General features: G+C 42.9%; 1 protein-coding gene and 1 long non-coding RNA gene across 3 annotated transcripts in view; one reads left to right on the top strand and one right to left on the bottom strand.

The window, feature by feature from the left end:
• Positions 1-12,177, top strand: part of LOC133276571 (uncharacterized) — a 787,535-nt gene that overhangs the window by 357,623 nt on the left and 417,735 nt on the right. The window lies entirely within an intron of this gene.
• GRAMD4 (GRAM domain containing 4) overlaps positions 1-12,177 on the bottom strand; it is a 75,338-nt gene that overhangs the window by 62,477 nt on the left and 684 nt on the right. The gene's annotated exons all lie outside the window — the stretch shown is intronic.

Raw genomic sequence — 12,177 nt, 5'->3', positions numbered from 1 at the left:
TTGTGACAACTGAAGAGGCAACTGGCGGAGAAGTATGAAGGTGAGGTTGTGCACAGGATGTACCCTCACCTCACCAGCAGTTAAGAGATGGGGGAGATGATAGCATGGGTCTATGCTGGGAAGTGGAATAACCTCAGAAATAATAATGGAGTCTGTGAGTCAGACACTCGCAGGGAAATACATGGAAGGGAAAGAGGGTAAAAAAAAAAAAAAAAAGATAAAAGGCATTACTCCAGTTAAGTTTCCCATGCATTCTTTTCTTTTCTCACAAATCTCATTAGCTCATGAAACCAATTTCATTTTGCAAACAAAACCAAAATAACTCATCACTCAAGACCCTCAGCAGTGCCGCAGATGAACTCCAGGCAGCAATCCTAACCCACTCATTTCCAGAGACACACAGAGCAGCTTGGCTCTCCACCTTCAGCAGCCTGGCATGCACTGCTGCAGGCGTGACTGACGGAGGAATGGGAGGAAAGACGGAGATATGCAGCCATACTCTATAAGCAATTTAAGGCTTAAAGCATGCATAGAGTTGAGGAAATCTAAACCAAAAATCCATAATTTCAAGAAAACAAGGAAATGACGCATTACATAAGATGTAAGGTACAAAGCCTCTTCCTAACAAGTAAAGAGCCAGCTGAGGCTATTAGCATCAAGGAGCCCAGTTGTTATTAATTTGGCCATATTTGAAGGAAATTGATATTTTAATGGTGCTTATTATGCCCTATAACGGCAGATGATAAAAAAAAATACTCAGGAATTAACTACATTTTTTAAGCTGCTTGAAACAACTGGAACAAGATATAGCAAGCCTTTAAATAAACCAGGGCATATCAACATGCACAGTTCCCCTCCTCTTCCGAGGGGGAGCCTGCTGTTGGCAGCATTACCAAAGTATAGTTAGGTGCTAAGTGGCACTTCTCCCAAGAGAAGCCAGCTCCTCTTGACAGAGCCTTACTAGTAAGGTTTCCATGATGTTTCAACAAGAGATGTTCTGGACACAAGGAAAAGGCAGAAAAATATCTCGTCTGGTTTGTGTTTCTGATCTCAAACATGAGGTAGCCTATGAATCCAACAGCTCTTTGGTTTATTAACCAAGCCTGTACAAGCACTCTGATTTACCATACTTTTTCCATGCTCTATTTCAAAACGAAGTATTTTCTTGTCTCAAAATGTCACAAATACACCACGAAGCCTGTCAGGCTGCTAAGATGATACAAACTCAATGACAGTAAATAGCAACCTGGCACACTGCTGAGCCTTCAGACTTGAAATAGATTTAAATTAACACAAAGATAGCAGGACGGAGTGTTTTGTAACAGTGAAGAAACCAAGGGAGAAGAAATAAGATTATTTCAGTCATCATTTCAATCAGACAAAGCAACTTAAAAGCCAGCTACAAGATTGCATTTACATCTAAGACTGGGACAAGGGCCAGAACTGCACTACTTGAGCTGACACATTTATGCCACAACAACAGTTCAGTTACCAATGATAAAGGTCCAAAGGTCAAAGTACTTGAAGAAGAACCATACCCACACAGTGTATCTTCCTGAGCAGTTACAGCTGGGGTGAGGAAGGAACGGGCAGGGAACATTACTCCTTGCATGCACCTACCTGCCCCACAAGCCACATCAAACCACATCAGTTCTGCCTGTTTCAAAGCTTCCTAAGTTCACAAAGGAGATTTCTGTAGAGATCCCTCCCACCTTTCTGAGTCCATCCTCTCCTAAGAAATGGTTTGGTTTTCTAAGTCAAAGAGAAACTGGTGATGTCTCATGGCAAAAATGAGAGGCAATGTCACCAGCTGAAGGCCAGAGACCATCCACAGACATCCAAAAGACTTCCCAAAAACTCCCTGGAAAATCAGAAGGAGTAGAAACAAAGGCAGAAATCAGCATTTTTGACATTTCTGTCAGTCTCTTAACCAGGACTTCTGCCAGCTCTAAGTGATGCCCTAATCTTCATCAATGTACATATACTTGGACCTTGGTATTTTAGAAGCTAAACTATGGGGTTTACTATTCAAAAAGGTTCCTAAAAGTTTAATTACTAATCAGGCTCAAATTCTGGTTTGGGGATATCAAGCCTTTTGCTTACACTGTGCAAATGTTTTAACAGATACAGTCTCTCCAAGTCATGGAAACTTGGGATTCTGAGACTTTTTGCACTAATGACAGAAGCATGCTAAAGACTGCAGGACACGACTGAACCACCAGCTAGCACTGGACTCCCATTTAACTCTGATTTGCTTATATAATTGCCATTGTTAAATGCTGTCCAACATGTTCAAAAAATTAATACAAAAAACAACTATATCATATTATTCTTGAACAATTTAGGGACTGCAAGAGGCTCCATCTGTGCCCAAAAGCAAACTTCAGAGCATTAAATTTGCTGAATGGAAAAAAAAAAATGAAAAAAGAAAGAAAAAGAAAGATGACATCTTTGGATTTCTTTGTTATAGGCATGTGGGACCTTCATCCAGCTGCAGGATCTAGCCAGGCTGACTAAACTTGATCAGGAACTTGGATGGCTGTAAATGGGAGTCTGTTCAAAGCAAGACCTAAGTCATGGAAGACAAGATGACAAGAAACAGGGACACACTGTCTTTAGGGTTAAAAGCTGCAAACACACAATGAAGGGGCAGTTCATACCCTACTGATACTCCTGCCAAACCCTTCTATTTCTAGAACAGTACAAAATCCTCAGAATCTAAACAACAGTTTTAATCAAGGACTGTTCTAGGGGTTTATTGCTGCACTGAGCTTTGATGGCACACTGCACACCAGAGGTATCAGCCCTCCAACAGCTGTGCTGCTACAAGCAGAATAAAAGCACACCCTGCTACAACCTCTCCATCAGAGGAGGCAGCCATACAACCCACAGCACATGAAAGCCAGTTTTTCTGAACTAGAAGACTAGAAGAGGAAAGATTTATGGCTGCCTGCAAATCATGACAGATGGCAAAATCAGGAAGCTGGGTCCAATTTGTGTATAACCAGCCCTAAGACCTTTCATACACGTACACAAAAAAGCTTTTGGATTTGGTATCTAAGTTAATGCTACAGAAGAGGTCAGACCGCTTCATACTGACATTCCTACCTGAGGATGCGCACAAGAGCACATGGGGGATGGAGGAAGCCATCTCCCTTCAGGAATGTCAGGACTACTGAACCTCACGTAACTGCATACTTTTAGATAAAGGCGTCTTCTTTAACAGACTGGAGCTTTCCTGGCTCCACCTTGCCCAGCAGAGCACTCTGCTCTCCTCCACAGCCTAGTGACGATACCCACATCTGCATTTTGCTGAAAGGAGTTGAATCTACTAGTTAATCTTTACTTTAAAAGAAAAATTACTATCAGTTTCTACGAAAGAAAACCGACATGCTTGTAGCTAAGCTAATTCAAGACTTGGTGTCGGGCACTTCCTCCATGGCATGGAAACACCAGTGATGCATCTGCTTCCTAAACACGGTTTCTCTTCTCCTGTTTCTGATAACGAGCAATCTGTGGTCAGTCAGTCATCTTCAAGGTCCAACCTATTCTTAGCATTTCCAGTCAGTATATACATCTTTACCCACTTTTCTCCTGGCTCTTACAAGAATACGGGATTAACTTCGTAGCGATTAAACAGCTCAATTAAGAAAAGCTCTAGAAAATACCTGTCTATTTAACTACCAACACTTGGCTCAGTTGGAGCTTTTGAAAAGGGAGGAGGAAGTTAAAAAAGCAAACCACCACCTTTAAAGCAAACAGACTCTTTGCTTTTTGTGTCAGTCCTGTAGTGTTTCCAAAACTCATCTAACACAATTGTTCAACAGTTAAATACACACATGAAGTCTTCTGTGCACTGACTGAGGTATGCTGTATTTTCCTATTAGCTGTCAGATATTATGATGAACTTTTAGCCAGCTGAGAAGAAAGCCTCCTTCAGGGTAAAATAAACAGATGTAGCTTACTTCAGACAATAAGGAATCCAAACTGCATGGAAAGATTTTCCATGATTTAACAAAGGCAATAAATTGTCACCAACAGTCGACTAATGAGTCACAGAAAAGAGCTTAATATTTAAAGCTTATCTCTAAAGAAAAGAAAATATTTATGCAATTTCAAAGTATTACCAACGAAACAGAAAATGAGCTTTGAATAGATCCCAGTCTCCAACCAGGACAGATGTATATACCCAAGTGAAATCCAAAGTGGACACTGCACACAGCCAGGCTTGCATTCCACCAAGAAAACTGGACTAAAAATGCTGTTCATTGTCTCTTATTCAAAAGGCACATGCTGTCCCTGCTCTGCATTAACAGGGGACTGCCGAGGACCAGAGCGCATCACCAGGTTAATCCAAACTGCTAAGCAAAGCGAGATCCCCATTCCTCCTGTAAAATATTCCAAGAAACGGCATTTGTGCCTCACTTGTTTTCAATGTGTTGCTGCAGAGGGTTAAGTGATCCAGTGTTAGAGGAAACTGTCCTTGGCAAAGCCCTCAAAGTGGGGAAAGGTTACTACTGGAAGAAACAGGAAAGAAGCAGAAGTAGCTTGAGAAAAAGTGTATTTGCTGTAAAAATGTTTTCGGGGGAAGCCAGAACTATCCCATGTCAGCTGGTTATTCCCGCAGCTGAAAGTAAAAACAAGAGCTGTTGAATGTGCATACATCCATCAGTCTCACAAGCAACTCCACTGAGGAGGGCAGGCAAAATCCTTCAAAACAGGCCCAGACCTTTTCATTAGCACTGAAAGCTTTATATTCAGAACGTTTCTCTGACACAAAACTGGGCTGTTTCTGCAGTGTTTTGCAAACTCTTGGAATCAGTTTTAATTACTGCAAGTTTCCAGGAAGCTCTTACATCTCAAGAAAATCCTGGGAGCACAGCACCTCATAGCAGCTAGCAGCTCTCTTAAAGGATCAACATGCCCTTGTAGCTCCATGACTTATGGGGAAGGACATTCCTCATTGCACAATCCCAGGTGATCCCACAGAGCTAATGAGACCATGCAGGGTTCTACACAAAACCAAGCCACACTGCCTATACATCCAAAGGTGGTCTGAGACATTTAGTGACATCTTTTGGGTTGCTTTGTAGATTAGGCTTTAAGAGGAGCATGCAGACCTTGGATAAAAGCACTGCAGAAGTATGAAGAATTATAAAGTTAATCAAACCAGAATAATGCCTAAAGGTGGCTTAATGCTTTGAAAACTCAGACTACAAAAAGAACATACTTATACAGACTCCACTCGTTACTTTTTCTGATGACATGATCCTTGCAAGTTGATGTAAGACACTGCAGTCTACAGAGCCGCAGTTTACTATTATCAGATGATCACAGCCCAAAGTCACCCTAATCGTAGTCACACAAGGATGCTTTGGATGTTTTGCTGCTCTCAGCTTCCATGCTTCACAGCTACCTTTGCCCGACAAAAAAGGATGGCAGCTGCTGGGAAGTGAACCTCTCAGTTACATGCAGCAAGAGGAAGCAACCAGGACCTTCAAGCATGGCTCAAAGGTTCGCATTACTTCCTGTCTCACAAAGAAAAAGGTGAGCAAGAGACAGAATGAAGAAAGCCCCATCCCAAAAGTGAGTTCAGAGGTAGGATCCTGGACTACAGGTCACCTTGCAGCGTCATTTTGAATGAGGCAGCCAAAGTCGTATTTTTTTGAAGGAAATGCAAGTACAAGGAACACCACAATGAAGATGATACATAGCATTTCATCTTCGGGTGCTCAACATGCTATTTTTTTACCTTGTTGCAATAGTTGTGCATCTTGCAAAATGCCCAGAGTCAGGCTACTGCTCCCTTCACTCCCAGAGTGGGGTTATGGATATTTTCAGACTGGTCTCTTCTCTACTGCTCAGATCTGTAAGGCTCAAAATGGGCATGCCAGTCTCTCCAGCCAACCCAGAAAGCATAAAGTCACCCAGTTTCTGGCAGTTGGCTGTCCTTGGAACAAAATCTACTACTGGTAGTAGTCCCACTAATACAAGAGTGTCTGAGGAAGCAGCTTATGCCTGAAGCACACAACTGTACAGCTCCCTAGACTCAAATCTGTAGTAAGGTACAGTAAATTACAGGGTTTAGACACCCATATCAGTCCTAATATAACTGAAGCTGTACAGCTACACATATCACTAACTCTACCAAAAGCAAGATGAAAAAAGATAACCTTGTGCTCAGAAAGTAGCATCATGGACTATGCATGGCCTTCAAACTGCGTTTTAGGAGATCCTTCTCCAGAGGCTTCACGTTTCCCCATCCCTATGGCTGTGACACTGCTTAAATATTGCTGACAGTTGTGAATCCACATGCCTCTCTGTAGCCCTGCTATGTCTCCCCAGGAATTACAACATGCTGTTAACCTTGAAAAGTGCAGCAAGCTATTTTAAAATGCAGTTACTGTGCACACCTGGGAATGCAGAGAGGAGATCCAGAGGGCGGGGAAGAAAAACACAAACCATTTCCTGAACACAGAAGGAACGTGGAGCTTCAGGTAGTAAAACCCACAGCAAGATGCTCGATAACTTGTTTCTGAAGTTGGCTCTAGAGCTAAACCTGTCGAAAAAGTTCCCTGTTGCATGCACATTTCTAATTTGAAGAAGACACTTTCCAAAATTTAAGCTAATGGTAAACTTCAGGTTATGAAATAAACCCCATTTGAACATCTAAAGGTGCTTCTGTATCCTTCATTAAAAAAACTGGTAACAATTTTCAGCCTCTGAAAACTGGCTGGTGTCCAAACCAGCAAGTTTGAAGAGTTCTGTATGTAAGTAACCTGATACCCGAAATGAATACTGAAGGAACAAGTGGCTTTTACAACATGCTAAAAATGCCAAGCATTAGTAATGCCAGACACTAATACAAACTGCTGACAGTCCTATCGAGAGCTAAGATAAGACCGTTTTAGCAGTTGGAAACTGATTTCACTCAGTCACTAATTGCATACATCAGGCCAGCATGGAGAGCATGGCTTTGTTCTCTTTAATTAAGATAAGTATAGACCTCTCATGTTGTGCAGTTACTTTCAGGGGAGTACTATGGAAATTTAAAATGTGCCTATTAACCACTGTATTTGGACACAGAGAAGGCAAGTAACTGCTAACTGTTTTTTCCACATAATTGTGCCATACCTTTAAGAACCTTAAACAAAATATTAACCAACTACACACACCTAGATACACAGGCAGGGACACTCTACGGTCAAGAAATGAGTGCTCCCTCCCACATAGTTTGATGAGAATCCCAAGGATAAACTGATAATTTTGTGCTTTATGCCTTTTTCATAGAATCACAGAATGGTTTAGGTTGGAAGGGACCTTAAAGATCATCCAGTTCCAATCCTACTGCGACAGGCAGGGACACCTTCCACAGACCAGGTTGCTCCATGCAACATCTAACCTGGCCTTGAACACTGCCAGGGATGGGGCAGCAACAGCTTCTCTGGGCAACCTGCATCAGTGTTTCACCACCCTCATAGGGAAGAACTTCCAAGAGTTCTTCTAAATCTACCCTCTTTCAGTTTAAAGCCAGCCCCCTTTGTCCTATTTTCTTTTTCTCCCCCCCCCTCCTGTTCATGAGCACTGTTACCACCTATACCACTAACAGTTTTATTCTGCACCTGAAATGTTGACCTAAAAATAAAACCCCTGTTTACATATTCTATATTTAATGTCAAGTTACTCATGTAAGCATACAAATCAGCCATAGTAGAGTAAGGAATCTCCAAACTTCACCTGATTCAGTTTACAGACAGATGCTCAACCTCAGGCATGTCACAAGGAAAATGCAGTAATGTAGAGAATGTCCACGGAGTAGGCAGGTCAGCCCCGATGGACTACAGTGCAGCATGGGATGGATGCTGGAGAACTAAACTACCCCACAGCAAGGATGCGCCCTCACAAATGTAAACAAGCATTCACTCAAAACTGAAACAAACTCTGTTTCAGACAGAAGTCTGTATAAATACACCCAAGAAACACACGTACACATGTGACTCAGCATCTAATGATTACACTTAATAGGCATGTGTAAGCAGCAAACCTAGTCATATACATCCCTTAATCACAGGTCAAAAGAGTTGTCAAAACCTGCACTGATCAGGAAAATGCTGAGCATTTGGGTTTTTTAATCAGGAACATCAACTCCTGCAGAAGAGCAACAGCACTCAGAGAAGCTGCATCAGTGATTGAAGGCACCAAGCTGACCTCTCAGACTTGCATCCTAAAAAAATATGCTCAAAATTTACTTCAGAAGTTCCTTATTTTTACAGCATACTGGGAAATGTGAGGCCTGTAGTACTGTATCCAGCTCTGAGGGTGCCAGTACAAGACAGACATGGACATACTGGGGAAAGTCCAGTAAAGGGCCATGAAGATGATGAAGCCACTCGAGCATCTCTCCTGTGAGGAAAGGCTGAGAGAGCTGAGGCTGTTCAGCCTGGAGAAGAGAAGGCTTCAGCAGGGGATCTTATCAATGTATACAGATACCTGAAGGAAGGGTGCACAGATGGCAGACAGGCTCTTTTCAGTGGTGCCCAGTGAAAGGACCAGAGGCAATGGACACAAGCTGAAACATAGGAGGTTCCCTCTGAGTATCAGGAAACACCTTTTCACTGTGAGGGTGACCAAGCACCGGCACAGGCTGCCCAGAAAGGTTGTGTAGCCTCCATCCTTGGAAGTATACAAAAGCTGCCTGGCCATGGGCCTGGGCAAACACCTCAAGGTGTCCCTGCGTTCGCAGGGGGTTGGAAGGATGACCTCCAGAGATCCCTTCCAACCTCAACCCTTCTGTGAAATAAAAAACACTAGTTTTCTTCAGTCACCCATGAGACACCCTGAAGTCTTTCAGTAAGTCTGATGCACTCTTTTAATGTGTACTAGAACAATGATATGTTCTTTACAGACCATCACAAAGAACTTTCTGCATTAACTTGGGATTTGCAAGAAGCAGCAACTAAGTGGAATTTCAGTTCCATTAAGATGCATATGCAGCTTTTAAACTACAAGAGACAATATTATTAAGTATTCTCAAGGCATGCTTAGAAAATTCTGCCAGAGTTGGGGTTTTTTTCCTCATTAACACAGGCAAGTATTAAACACATATGGTGACCCAAGATGCAAATAGAAATGATTTTCCAAACACAACTGAACATGTTGGGAATCTTCACCGTCCACTATTTTCAGAAGCAAAAAAATGCATCTTCAATCATCTAAGCACCCCTGAAGATCTGGTTTTATAAGTCATGGAATTAAATTTGTTGTTACCAGAGAGTGTACCAAGAGAAAGGACTGGGTGTTGAAGGCAGGAGGGGAAAACCTAACCACAAATACAGTATTTTTGGTTTGCATCCAGGAACTGCTCTTTCAGCTTAGTCAAGGCAAGAAGATTTACTGTGCAAAAGAAACTGTACTATTAAGGTGAAGAAAAAACACCCAGAATTTATTCTCTGTGAAGACTGCAGAGCCTGTTAATATTTATGAAGCCTGAAGTGGCTTCAAAGACTCCTTATTTCATTTTTTTATGTCATAACAACAAGCAGCACTAACTCATTAAATTTTAAGGTGAGTTCGCACTAAACTCTAACTGTTTTAATAAATTCTGAGCTCCTAGGAAAAGGTCTAACTTCCATCTTTCGTGTGTGTGTCCCCCATACTAATGACAATGGCCAGAAGATTAAAAAAACCTGCATTTGTCCAGAAACTTGAAAGATGAAAACACATAAACCTTAGAAGCATTCAACATTATGACCCAAAAACTGCATTCAATAGCTGTATTTCTCTGCACATATTATTTCATGGATTAACTTGCCACCTGGCAAGGTCAGGTGCAGCAGGCAGAGAGAGAATCTCTTTTGGAAGACCTTGATTAAGTATTTACTGTCAAAAGTTCTCCCTCTGCTAAAACTCTGTGTCATAAAAATAACATTAGAGGAAGACATCTCTCCTCCTAGCACAGATGCTGCCATGCAGATATCATTTAACTGAGAAAAATCTACCTAGGAAAGGAAATATGTTACAAGATAAAGCTAGGAAACTGCGTACTTTATTTGGGCCTGACACAGTCATTTTTGGACAAGAGAGCCTCCAGTTTGGGATGGCAGATTTCTCTGCACATAATCCTGGAGTATTCCGGCAACATCCAGGGCTTTAGGGACTTCGAAGTTAAAGAGTATCACTGCTAAGCCTGATAAACACTGGGGTTAAGGAGAGGGAGGAAAAGACCAGGACAAGCCACTGAATAGCTACATAGCTTTAACTCCAAAAATTCAGCAAGGTACATGTTGCACTTGCCTCAGTCATTCCTGAATAACGTTTATTTTCCAGTCCTATGAGAAACAAAACAACAGGAAGTGTGATCCATTACTTAAATAAAAAGATACTCACCATGAAACTGTTAATGGGACCATATGGTACACAAAACGCAGTCTTGAGATGGATTCTTGTCTCAAGAATCCCTATGGATTTGGTGGTGACCGAGTCAAAAAAGCATAACTTTTAAGCAGACAAAATGTCAAATTGGGTCTTTGTTAATTTCCCAACAGATCTGTCACTGCTTTGGGGGTTAAACAGGTAGTGCTCCTCCTTAGCTTTGAAGTCTCTGTATTAAAGAGTGAATAATCAATGAGACTGAAGTCACAACAGACGTATGCAGTAACACATGCATGCACGTCACATGTACACCTGACTTTTAACAGCAGCACTAATCACTTCTCAGACACTGCAAAAGTTCCCTTACCAAAACAAAATATTAAACATGTGTTTGGAATTTTTACCTCTAGGTCTCAAAAACCATTGACACTTTGGCATCCAATACTGCCCCAGATACTCATATAATGAACTTCAGTTCCTACAAGCTCTGAGTATCACACACCAGGAGGAGGAGAAGGTTTAGGGCCAGGGAACAGCTTCTGCACTGGCTACCTGCTGTAAACCACCGGGTTATTAGCTTCCAGCCAGGAAGACAGCTGGTCTGCGCATCAGCCCCCTTATTTTCCCTCTACCAATCTCCAAAACAGGGTCCCACCAAAAAGCAGAGCCAGGACAAGCTTTTTCCAGCTGCTGCCCTTAATTCCTCCCTCTGTTACAGGCACTGAGGGCAGGTCCCCAGGCCATAGCAATGCTGGCAAGGCAGCCAGGAGGGAGGTCTAAGCCTGGGTGATGCCTTCACCCACAGCAGAAGCAGTACCATGCCAAGGAGTGGCACACGTGCATTCAAGCAGCAGCAGCCTCCCCCATGCCACTCAACAGTCACCCCCTTACTGCGGACGCACAGACCAGACCAGGTCTCACCAGTGCCACAGTTAACAGAGGAAATAATAGCAAACCCAAAAGTCTGACGCTTTAGCTCAGGTTAGTTCCGCCTGCCACCAGCCAAAACCACCTCCAAGAGCTTACCTGCAACGCTGGAAGCACGACATGGCTCATCTTCAGCTCAGTCTGGCATCTCAACCCAAAGCCACCTTTATTATGACAGAGGAACGAGCCAAACATACTTGTGGCCACCGTATGAAAAACAGTGAAACACTACTCAGGCTTTCACGGATTTTTACATAATTTGGTATTATAGCACCAACAATTAAGTTTATATTTTATCAGTTTCACAGCTAGTAGCTTAAATGTCAGCTTCAGAAGAGCACAGACTAGGACTAAAAAAAGTCTTTGCTTTCTGAACAACTGATGGCAGCTGGTAACTAGCTGTGGCATTTAAAAACAAAAAAAAAAAAGTTCAAGACAGCTGAAATCTCTGAGGGATAAAACTACTTCTCACATGTTAGAAACTAAGGCAGGACGCTGACAGGTAATGCAGAGCACGGGATCCCTGCTTTGTTAAATAAAGCAAACCTCACAAGGTTCCCAGGTCTAATTTCCAATTCGGATGCCATCCAGATTCCCTCCCCCCCCCGACGGGGGCCGGATGAGGTAAAGCAGGGGTCCGACGCAGCTCGCACTGTTCCCCCCCCCCCCCACGGGAGAACCCTGCCAGCAGCTGTAGGGAATACCACCGCGATCGCAGCCCGCGGAGAGCAGGCGCGGAGCAGGGCTGGCAGCGACAGCGGGCACAGCACAGGTCGACACCACCTCGAGAGAGCAGCTAGGGCGAGCTGCGCTCACACATGAAGATGTGACCTTTACGGGGTTCACTGCCACCCTCCCTACGCTGTGTTTACTACAGCC

This window comes from Pezoporus flaviventris, unplaced genomic scaffold (assembly GCF_033815535.1).
Source record: "Pezoporus flaviventris isolate CSIRO_AGI_PZ_B2104156 unplaced genomic scaffold, CSIRO_AGI_Pfla_v1 ptg000045l, whole genome shotgun sequence".
NCBI classification, from domain to species: domain Eukaryota; kingdom Metazoa; phylum Chordata; class Aves; order Psittaciformes; family Psittacidae; genus Pezoporus; species Pezoporus flaviventris.
Note: the sequence above shows the minus strand (reverse complement) of the source record. Positions and strands in the feature narration are given on the sequence as shown.